General features: G+C 33.1%; 1 protein-coding gene across 1 annotated transcript in view; it reads right to left on the reverse strand.

The window, feature by feature from the left end:
- Positions 1 to 12,869, reverse strand: part of LOC111048674 (echinoderm microtubule-associated protein-like 2) — a 144,369-nt gene that overhangs the window by 130,482 nt on the left and 1,018 nt on the right. The window lies entirely within an intron of this gene.

Consider the following 12,869-nt stretch of genomic DNA (forward strand, 5'->3'; position numbering starts at 1 on the left):
GGGAAATAGCTCTATGTCACCGACACTCTTCAAGCTTCAGAAGAAAGCAATAAGAATAATTTGTCATGCGCCACCACTGGCAACTTGTAAGCCCCTTTTCTTGAACTTAAAAATGTTGACTCTTCCCTCTCTATATATATTTACATGCTTGTTATATATGAGGAAGCATGTGCACAAATATACTCTGAATGCCGAGACTCACGATTACAATACAAGAAGTAGGCTAAATATAAGGAATGACTCTCACTATTGGACTACTGCTCAGAAAAATTGGCGTTACATGACTATTAAGCTGTTTAATAAATTACCATTTGAGGTTAGAATTATGGATAAAAATCATTTTAAGTCTTTTATAAAGAGAATACTGATTGAAAAGTGTTTTTACTCTATTGAAGATTATCTGAATTCTGATTTTACAATAAGTAGAGAGAGTTAGAGTGTCTTTAAGTTTGCTACTGTTACATGTTTCTTGTATCATTTGTATAATTTTAATCTTATTCTTCTGTAATTTTTTAGCTACTGTTCTGACGTTGTTATAACATTGTTAAATGTTTTCAACAATAAAGATTTTGACTTTGACTTTGATTATAATATAAGGATAAAGGCTGAATAATGGGAAAAATAAGATGAGTTGATGAGAGTTGATGATATGCTAGATGAGCAGATTTGTTGCTCTAGAATTTTAACTTGGGTTTAAGGTTCAATATTTTCCCAATCTCAGAAAATTAAAGTCAGCAGATTTAATTTAAAAATGGTATTACAGTTTGTTTTTAGAGTTATTCTTATTCTAAGTGAATTTGATTTAATTCTGGAGCGAACCACGGTTGAGCCTGTTGTTCATCTCCCAATGGCATATCTCACACATCCATGATTTGTAAATTAATCAATGAATAAATTAATGATGAAAATACCAACAAATTTTCAGTACATTAAAATCGAATATATGTGATCAGACCTTCAAATATTCTTATTTGTGATCAAAGCAGTGAAAGCTTATGCAATTATATCTCCATTCTGTATCCAAATCCTATCTACCTAGCCATTATGTTTTTACTAAACCATGTACCATAATATCCCAATCCTATTTGGATTTGGATGTTACCTCTATGTCAATTCTTATTCTTTCTACTAGACCAGATACCATAATATCCCAATTCTATTTGGATTAGAGAGCCAACAGCCAAGTTACCTCTAGTTCAATCCTTAAAATCAAAAATATGTTTTTATTTTTAGAATAGAATTATCAAGAATAAGAATGCATCATTCTTCCCAGAAAAAAATGTATTTAGTCAAAATCACAATAAACAACACAGCTGTATCAAGCGAATAGCGTCCTCATCTGTCATTGTTATTATACGCTCATTATTTTTGTCAGTCAAGGAGAAGGTTGTTATTAAAACACAATCAATTTATAACCAGGTACTATGTCTGGCTCCTTGACTTTAGCCTTGTTCAGGTAGGCAGTTCATGTGACTGCGACGTTGCCAGTTTTGTGGGAACACTCTTGGCGTTTTGACAACAGACTGTGCGGATGGAGAGGATACTAGCAAGTCAAGATGAGTGATACTGTAGTACAGCAGTTCCGGAATAATTTACTATCATACAGCATGAAATCCACAAGTGAAATAAGTAGAAATGGAGTGTGTAAAATTCTTGAAATCTAGAATGTTCTTAGCATCTTGACAAAGATTTCACAGTTACACAAAAGAGTTTCAGGTATTAAAGTACAAATAGTGAATAATACTATTGATTTATCAATATTACTGATTTTGATTTTTGGAGAATTCAAGGAAGAAGAGAAGAAGGATTAGTAGAAGAGGAGGAAAATTAGCACCAGGAAAAGGTAGAAAAGAGATTTAAGCGGAAATGTGATGGGAATCCAGTGTTGAGTAAAACTTGCGTCGGAATTCAGAGTCATAAAAAAGTAGAAATATTAAGATTGGTCAGAATTTTTTCCCTAGAAGAAAAAGAGTTTACTTCCATGATACAAGAATATAATCACCAATCATCTAAATTTCTAATATCTTTCAACAACTTTCCTCATTTCCATTCTTGAATGAAAGTTGATCTGCATTTAAAAATACACGAATAATTATGAAACCAAATTTGGAAAGTATCAAATATCTTTCTTCCAGTTTCCTGCAATTCTGGGATGGATGATGTCACCTGAATAATTCAACACACCTTTTCTACATGATTGATCAGAGTTACAACACAAATCCTGATTGTGTTTTAATGAGACAGAGAGGTTTTCCCATAATAAGCAAGTTGTCAATGCTGACAGCAGAGTTGTACTGAGTTTAACGTGAAAGAACATTCCTTGTTTCCTCTTTTTCAGCATTGTTACAACCATTGCTAGTAATCTGTCCACAGACTTGTTTGTAGTTTAGCAACATTCTGGCCTGGATGTTCCTACTGGACAGGAGTTCATTCGCTGTCTTGCCAGGTTCATTCACCTGGACCAGTTCAAGGTACCTTTGACATTACAAGAATAATTCTCGTGTGAAAATTGAATTTTGAAATTATAAAAACTTCTTTAAAATTAATTTGGATGGTGTAGTGGATCAATTATATTAAAAGATTGTTATAATTATCATCAACATCAAGTTATAAGCATATTGTCGATGGAGAGATCTTAAGGAACAGCTTACTTTGATTACAAAGTACTGCTATCTTTAATTACCACGTTCACCTGAAAACCAAAAATGATCTCAATGTTTGGGAACATATTTAACTCAACCGTTATAGATTCTAGGTTATAGGTTGAGTTGAACATGTTCCCAAACATTGAGACCATTTTTGGTTTTCGGGTGAACGTGGTAATTAAATGATAACAGTACTTTGTAATCATATTGTTACTCAATATCTCTTCATCGATGATCTATGATCTCTCTATGATCTGATCATAGTGGACCTGACACTACAAAAAATGTCTTGAGTTGAAATGAAGTAAATTAGAAATTGAACAGAATAACGGAAAATTATTACGGGACTTAGCACAAGTAGGACTACATTTGACACTTGCATTTTCATGTTCTAGAAGTAGGCTGTGAATTTAAATTTGATCTTCTATCAGCAAGGAAACGATAAAATTGTTTAATCCGTCACGAAACATGTTTATAATAAAATGATTTATTTCTCATTGATTGAGTAATACTGTACAGAAGTAGGACTATCCTATTGATGGTATTCTGATACTAAATTGTATTCCAATCAACTGATCAATTCTAACACTGTATTGATTATGTTTGTGCAGATTCATGCAGTGAAAATTAAAGCATAGATGATAAAGAGCATTATAAAAAAATTATATTTTATATGTATCTCTTTATATTTATAATAAAGAGAGAGAGCACAGAGATAGGATGAAGCATTTATTACCACTAGGATGAGCGGAGAGACTAAGACATGATTTTCATGTTTAGGAACCATCCCAAAAAGTCTCTTCAAAACAAAAAGCACAGCTTGTTATATTTTAATCGTTGATAGGAAATTGTAAGCGATCACTATTCGGTCAAGCCTTCCAGATAAGAATCAAACTGCTCCATATTTGTAGAGTCGTTGCAAATAAGCAACCCACGAAACGGCAATCTATTAAATTAACTTGCCATTTATTGCGCTATGGGAAGTTGTTTTCCATAAAATGATTCTTATAACAGGCAGTCTCTAATATTAGCGGGGCGTTTTTCTTCGGTTTACAAGCAACGCCCTCTCTCTTAAACAATGGCAATGAATTGCTCAACGCACTCAAATTGCCGCCGCTCTATTCTAATGGAGAGAGCTTTTTAACAAAACAGGAATATCGTGCCCGTAAACTTTCGCCTAGCAGATTTCGAAATTGCAGAGATTTATAAAATAGAGTAAATTAAAAATTTACACATCTAATATAATGTCTTGTGAGAATAGAATAGACATTACATTTAAATACATTTCTATAGAGAATTTTGTTCAAAAATGCCATTATTCAACTTTTAAGTCTGTTTATCAATCATCCATTCCTTTATTAATTCTGAAAACACTCACTCTCAGTCTCTCTCTTTGAGAGAGACTCTTTAACAGCGGCACCTGGTCATCTGTTGATGGGAAGAATAGTATTTTATATCCTTTTTAGAGAGTCGACCATTATTTGTTGAAACACCGCTGATTTACTGTAGTTACATCACAATATTATACGAGTATCTTTATTCAAATTGCATTCAATCTTCATTTTCATTAATAAATCTTTGTGAAATTCATTGAATGATTAGCAATACTATCATTTATTGTAAATTAGTTTATAAGCAGAGACAAATGATTACTACAAGTATCTTCTTCACTCTGTGAAGATGATATGTTGTCACATACATAAATAAAGAAATCCAATCTAATCTTTCTCAATCAATAATCATCCCCTCTAACCAGCTGAAATTTTTTTAAAGTCAACGGGAACATTGTCTTTCAGACCATCATAAGATGTAGTGTGAAACAATAAACTGGGCCTTCCATGTTCGAAGATAGGTAGGAATATAATGACAATAATTTACCCTTCAAACTTCAAATTCCACGTCGGATCTCATATTATTATTTGCACTGTACTGACACGAGCAGTCATTTCAAGGAGAACTAGCTGTTGAAAAAAACTACTAGAATCTATACTAGCTCCTTGCGAGGATCACACTACTTGTCACTCTTATCAGCTTTCAATATTCCTTTGTCGCTTTTCCTTCTTTCTCTCACACTCTCACCTCTATCTTCTTGTCCTCTTCGTCCAAGTAATCTACTGATCCTTCCTAGTTTGTATCAAATACAGTAGAACTTCAATTATCCGATATTGTGACTGGAACTCCAATTAAATAGAACTTCAATTATCCGAATCAATTTCGACCGGACCCCATAGTTAATCGAATATGCGGATAATTGGAGTAGTCACAAAGAACCGGGAAATTCAAAAGGGAAACACCATTAAACATGTAAGAGGATTCATTTCTTCTATCATAACCGGTTAAATACTCTAATGAATAGAATAGAATTCTATTCTATTCTTTACTCTAATGTATGAATTAACCTTTGCTAAGACAATGGCAATGAATTGCTCAACGCACTCAAATTGCCGCCGCTCTATTCTACCTAATCGAGAGAGCTTTTTAACAAAACAGGAATAGCGTAGCGTGCCCGTAAACTTTCGCCTAGCAGATTTCGAAATTGCAGAGATTTATAAAATAGAGTAAACTAAAAATTTGCACATCTAATAATATATAATGTCTTGTGAGTATAGACATTACATTTAAATACATTTCTAAAGAATTATGTTCAAAAATGCCATTATTCAACTTTTAAGTCTGTTTATCAATCATCCATTCTTTTTTCATTCTGACACACTCACTCTCAGTCTCTCTCTTTGAAAGAGACTCTTTGACAACGGCACCTGGTCGAGTGTTGATGGGAAGAATATTATTTTATATTATTTTCAGAGAGTAAACCATTATTAATTTGTTGAAACACCGCTGATTTACTGTTGTTACATCATAATATTATAAGAGTATATTTTTTCAAATTGCATACAATCATCTTTTTCATAATGAATCTTTCAAACTTTGTAAAATTTGTTGAATGATTAGCGACACCATCATTTATTGTAAATTAGTTTATAAGCAGAGACAAATGATTACTACAAGTAGTATCTTCACTAATAAGCCAGTACATGTTGTCACATACATGATTAAATAAATCCAATCCAATCTTTCTAAATCAATAATATTAATCATCCTTCTAACCAGCTGTAATTTGTGAGCAAATTTCTTCAAGTCAACGGGAACATTGTCTTTAAGACCATCATACGATGTAGTGTGAAACAATAAACTAGGCATTCCATGTTCGAAGATAGGTAGGAATATAATGACAATAATTTACCCTTCAAACTTCAAATTTCATGTCGGATCTCATATTATTTGCACTGCACTGACACGAGCAGTCATTTCAAGGAGAACTAGCTGTTGAAAGAAACTACTAGAATCTATACTAGCTCCTTGCGAGGATCACACTACTTGTCACTCTTATCAGCTTTCAATATTCCTTTGTCGTTTTTCCTTCTTTCTCTCACACTCTCACCTCTATCTTCTTGTTCTTCGTCCAAGTAATCTACTGATCCTTCCTAGTTTGTATCAAATACAGTAGAACTTCAATTATCCGAATCGATATTGTGACTGGAACTCCAATTAAATAGAACTTCAATTATTCGAATCAATTTCGACCGGACCCCATAGTTAATCAAATATGCGGATAATCGGAGTAGTCACAAAGAACCGGGAAATTCAAAAGGAAAACACCATTAAACATGTAAGAGGATTCATTTTCTTCTATCATAACCGGTTAAATACTCTAATGAATAGAATAGAATTCTATTCTATTCTTTACTCTAATGTATGAATTAACCTTTGCTAAGAGAGTGTTAATGCTATTTGAACATATCTGAAATTGGTGGAAATTCCAAATAATTATTTCTAAAAGCGATTCGGAAAATCGGAGATCTGATAGTTGGAGTTCTAATGTCGGATTTGAAATTCGAAGGCAGTTAATAGAAAATTGAAAAATGAAAAAATGAAGGAAAAATATTGTAAAAAAAGCACCAACAATTAATCCAATCACACATTTGTACCAATCAAAAAGCTGCATGATTACCATACTCAATCAGGTGGTGAAGGCAATTTTCAATCATGCCAAACAATGGTTATTATTGACAGGTGATTTGCCAAAGGCATTATGACGTGTTACGATGCTTCGTGTCTCATACATGAACATTATTTCAAGGTCAACTAATCCAGTATTATGACCAAACTATTTACTTTTTACTAAACAAGGAGTGCGAGAGTCGTTTCACCCTATTTGGAATGATACCCTTGACCCAGAAATTTGATAGTTCAAAACATGAAATGATATGCATTTGCATTGAACAGCACGTCGACGTATAAATAGCTTATCAATAATTATGATCATTGTAAAATTGATTTATTTGGATAAATGCTTTCGTAATTATTGTCTCGAGAAATATTAGAAATCGCAGTCACAGGATATGACGATATTGCAGTTATCAAAGATAAATTATTGGATAGTTAGGAGTTTATCAGAATCTTCAGTTACTTTTTCAATATCTTTGAATGACATATTATTATCAATTGATAAATATTGAGATTTTCCCTATAGGGTGCTAGACTTCTTCTTACACATCTCGTTTATTCGCCTCGCACTAACCTAGGGTTCATGTGGATATCATTCTTAGTGAAAAATTTTGACATTTTTGTCTGAGAATATTGGAATTTTCATAAAATTATATTAATGATTGAACCATACAAGTCTACAAGTGATTTATTCCAACTCAATTATCGTTTGAAAACTGATCTAAATATTATTAATCATCCAGGTTAATAATGTAATTAGTTGACAATATTATCTTCATTAATTGAAAATTATCTTAATTATAGTTTATAATCATCTATCGTTTATATGATATTTTCTTGAGCTCATGAAAAGGAAAAATCGTTCGATACATGTCCGGTGAAAAATTGAAAGGCCAACCAATACATGACTGCAGATATATTAAAGAAGATTAATGTGCAACTAGTAAAACAATGCATAGTGAAAGTGAAGGTTTACAGCGAACGCATGCGCTTTACAAACAATAATTTACATCAACAGTACCCATTCTAGGCTATTTTGTTGTTGCAATTATTCTTATTACCTTGTACAACACTCAATGACATGCAAATTGTGGTTACTATTCATTCAACACAAAACCTGCTATTGCTTAAAACAAAAAATGTTAATTAGTTTCAGTGGTTTTTGTGTTGACTGCTCTTCAAATTTAAATTGAGTTTTGAACTGTACCAGTGCAGCCAATTTACACTGGGCCACCTATTCTCACGATATTTTATCATAGAATAATCATTATATCATTATTGCTACTGAAAATTACTTCCGTAGGTCTAAATTTTTAGAGGTGCACATAAAAATATGAAAATCTTATTCAGTTTTTAGGGTGAATGCAGAGACAAATGAATGGACAATCAAACAGTATCTTTACTCTATGATGAAAGTCACTTCCAGATAAGTTTAGAATCGATCTAAAACTGTTGGTCCATCATCAACCGTCTCATTATATAAGCCCAGGGCTCAAGTGGGCCCTCTTCAAAAACAAAAATTGAGCCCAAAGAGCTCTAGACGTGATAGGAGATATACATTAGACAAGTTGAATTCATACATTCAACTGGCAGGTTACATTCATTTAACTCGCTTAGCTCGTCGTATCCGTCTATAGTGAGGTCCACGTTATAATGGCAGTGTGTAATTTGCAATGGTGTTGCTATCCTTGTCTATCGTTCAACAAAGCAGATGGCGCTATCTCTTTCAAGCATTGCGATGTTGCCACATTGTTTATCAACAATGTAGAAATTCAACTAATTGACAAAATATTTTATCTCAATCATGAAAATTTATTATTACATCTTTAAAAATATTTATTTTTGACAAATAAAATATGATCTACACTATTTTCAACAATAATGCACAGTTAAATTCATCAGATATACCAGTATCAGCCGTTTTGGTGGCAAGGCTGAGATCTGGCAACCCTTTTCTCCTATAGTGAGGTCCACGTTATAATGACAGTGGATGAAGATAGAAGAATAGCGATGCCGATTCTCTGCATTAATTAATCATATTTCTACACTGTCGAATCATAATTGGCACCGTTGTGGACCTAGAAAAGGATACTACCACCGGCTTTGTCGAATGATAGACAAGGATAGCAAAATCAAAGTTGATCAAATACTGTCATTATAACGTGGACCTCACTATATCTTCCTACACTGCCATTATAACGTGGACCTCACTATAGGCAGGGGTTCCGCCCCAAGAGCCATGCTCACTTTCATTAAAAATTGTTCATTCTACTACAGTACAGTAGATGAATTTTTGATTACAAAGTGAAAGAAACATATACAGAAAAATGACAAACTATAGAAATGAAAATATTGAACTGGCAATACATTTCACTATTGATAAAGCTGCTGGCAGTTTTATGAGTGGTGAAATACAGTTTCCTACCAAGCAATGCGAAAATGATGGTTGCCTAACTCAGCTTTTGATCACAGACCAAGATCAGCTGTTATTTAATTTACATTCAGTGATGATTGTTATCAGAGAAATGTCAGTGATTAACGTTCCCCAAGCAAACATGTTACACAAACATTTCCTCAATCCATGTACAGTACAACAGTAAACAGTAATGTAGTACATATAACAGCAGTATATCGGTTGGTTCTGAGTACTTTTCTATTGTGTAAGTGCCATACTATACAATCATGAACTACATAAATAATAGTATACGTACAGCGTACAAGTATTGTAAATACACGTTTCACACCAGAGAAACTGTACAATAGGCAGTTTGTTGAGAATAAACAAATCGTTTTATGCAAGCCAAACAATTTCATTGATACAGAATCTTATAGATTTGCAATGGAATGTATGACATGGTCCAATGACAACCAGGTATACAACTAGAAGAAGACGGAAAAAGAGAGGTAATGGGCTGATAAAACGGGACTACGATCAAGATACATTAGAAACGGAAACGGTAGAGTTCAAATAACGCAAAAATAAAATCACTTTGACCATTTCTTGCGCTCTCTCATGAAATTTATCTTACTCATAGAAATTCTCATGAAAATTGAAATTATATTTACTACATGTAATAGTAAACTAGCAAATTAGAATCTAGTGTGTCGCACTCACAAAACTTCCCTTGCCGTTATGAAAATTTAACACCAGTCCTGACGCTAGTGTTCACGCGCATCTAAAGTCTACTATTCTAAGATCCAAACCAGCTGGTGATAGGACAATAACGCTGGAGACACACGAAGTCTGCTATCTCTTCATAATGAATAATTCAAAAGAATCAACAGTTTGCAATTGAAATAATAACATTTTTTTCGAATTTCGAGCTTATTTTAAATTTTAGGTGAAAATGTTACTGACCTTCAATTGTAGAGATTTTCATGCTTAATCTTTTTCACTTGGATTTTTTTGTTTAAATTGTATTTGAAGCCTGATAATTGGGAATCTTAAATCAAACTTTGCATATATGGGGCGGAGCTCCTCGAATTTTTACACATATGAGACTTGTAGCAGTTGATAAAGCTTATCAATCACTATTTTAGGTATAAATTTGATCAAATTCGTTGGAGCCGTTTTCGAGAAAATCGCGAAAAACCCTGTTTTTGACAACATTTTTGCCATTTTATCCGCCATCTTGAATCGCATTAGATCGAAATTGTTCGTGTCGTATCCTTATATTGTATGGAACTTAAGTTCCAAATTTCAAGTCATTCCGTTATTTAGGAGAAGAGATATCGTGTACACAGATTCACATACCCTCATACACACACACACACACACACACACACACACACACACACACACACACACACATACCTTGAAACGTATAGAAATTTGGAAATTGGGGTACCTTAATTTATTCCGGAAAGCAGTACTTTCCTTACCTATTGTAATAGGGCAGGAAAGTAAAAATTATTTCACTTCTATTTTCAAATTCATACATGCTTTCTGATACCGTAGAATTCATATTTTTATTTCATACATTGATGATGACTTCAATTCTACGTAGTTATGTTCTGATCCTCTGACCCAATCAACTTAGAAATTTCACAGTTAATTGTTGTTATTTTTGGAGGAAAGTATCTTTAGGTGCTTAAGCAAGGTAGAAATTGGAGGAGTTGAAAAATATATAATTCACAAGTAAATCTTCTCTGAGTTCAATGAGATTACAAGATTTATTTAAAAATTCAACATTGGATTGAACATTGAATTCAACATTCATGACATTAAATTTATTAACCTGGAAATACCATGCAAATCCCAAATATAGCTAATGGCTGAAACCATAGCGAAAAGATTTCACACTTTTTTGACTGCATGTCGTGTGGAATACATAGAAAAAAGTGTTTTAATACATCGCAGCTCGGAATGGATCAAGAAACCATCACATTTAATCTCTGCTGAAACGAAGAATTCTGAGTCTGCCGAGACTCAGAATTTCATCGGATTGGCTTAGAATGAACTGTTGGTGAGAATTAGCCAATCATAGGACGATATTCTGAATGTCGGTCGACAATAGATAAATGAAACAACCATTCATAAGTTGGAATAACAATATATAGTATAACAGTATCTTAGTAGGTAGTATAAAATTTATCTAGTAGAGCTTCGTTAATTCGTAGTTCAAGGGATCTACTATACTGTACTTGTTATGGGAGGTGACTTGTCGAAGCTATACTATGACTTATGGAGGGGAGTGAAGTAAAAATACGAATTTAAGAATGTATTGTCTTATATTTCATATAGATAATGGTACGGTACTGAGTACAGTTTGAGATATTTTACACTGTAGTTGTTTTGTGCAATCTACTGTAAATATAAAACCCACTGTAGCTCAATCTTTAAGTAGACCAAGACTGACTGGGCAAACATTTGGATAATAATAGCAATGATTGTAGAGCGGTAATACCCAACCACAGTGACACATCCTTATCCTTGTCACATTACACAACAGCTCAGGTCGCCTCGCTGAGCAAAGGACTGTGAAGAAATCCTGTTGAGACTTCCTCTCTCTAAGCCAAAGAGAAAGTCACAGCGGACATTGAGCGGGAAATAAAGAGTGATTAAAGGAAGGGGAAGTACGAGAAAAAGAGAGAAAGAGCCAACAAAGAGAGAGAGGCCAAAGTTCAGTGAACACGAGAATGACTATAATAATTATTATGATTTGTGGACGAGATCAGCTGGGAAGGATAATTGGCACAGTTTAAATAGATTTCTAAACAAGAATTAAATTTGATCTCATAGTAGTTATTCTGCATTTTCTTCTCATTTCTCTAGATACTGAGTACAATATTTACAATAATTTTAGAATGCAATTTTCTGCGTTGTTCTATACTCAATAAATTTTTCAAAATTTTGTTAGTCACCTATGAAGTATGCCAGAATCGTATTTCTTGAAAATTAAGGATACTATTTTAAAGGTCATAATTAATCTAAGGAAGGATAATTAATTACTACGATTCAAATTTATATACTACATTATTTTTATCACTTCACTTGCCTGCATTTTTTATTTGAATACACTGATTCAAGTAATAAAATATTGGTCACTTCTATTAACAATCAAGATCATCATCTCCAGAATTTATCTGTTATAATGGCCCGGCTGCACAAAAGCCTGCTAAATTTAAATCATTATTTAATGCTACTATTACAAGAACCAATCAGAGAAGGTTAATTTTTAAAAGAGGGCTACTCTGATTGGTTCTCATGACATTCAATCACGGTTAAAATTTAATAGGCTTTTCTGCAACCGAGCTCTATTAATTATTCATTTTATAAGAGATAAGAAATATATGAAGATAAACAAATCTATGGTATATAACAATGAAATAGATTATACATCATGGGTTTGATTCCTGTGAAAAAAATCCGTAAGTTATTACAAGTACTACTGGTGAAAATAATGTATTCACAAAATATTCATATTTTATTCATGGGTACGTTTGTAAACCCATCTAGTGATACCACGGAATGTATTCTAGTATCAGTGAGTAATACTACCAATGTAGTCATTTTTGCATCTTTTGTATTTCAAATACAAAATTTAAAGTAGCCTACCTAGTTCATTGAGAATTTAGATGAATGCAAATTGAAAATGTTGTTTCTCCTCATCAACCCCTATTGCCCATGCCATGCACCATACATGAACCCATGCAACCTGCATGGGTGCATGAAGCCATTCATCAATATAAAAGTGCCACACTCATAATAAAAAA

This window comes from Nilaparvata lugens, chromosome 11 (assembly GCF_014356525.2).
Source record: "Nilaparvata lugens isolate BPH chromosome 11, ASM1435652v1, whole genome shotgun sequence".
NCBI lineage: Eukaryota > Metazoa > Arthropoda > Insecta > Hemiptera > Delphacidae > Nilaparvata > Nilaparvata lugens.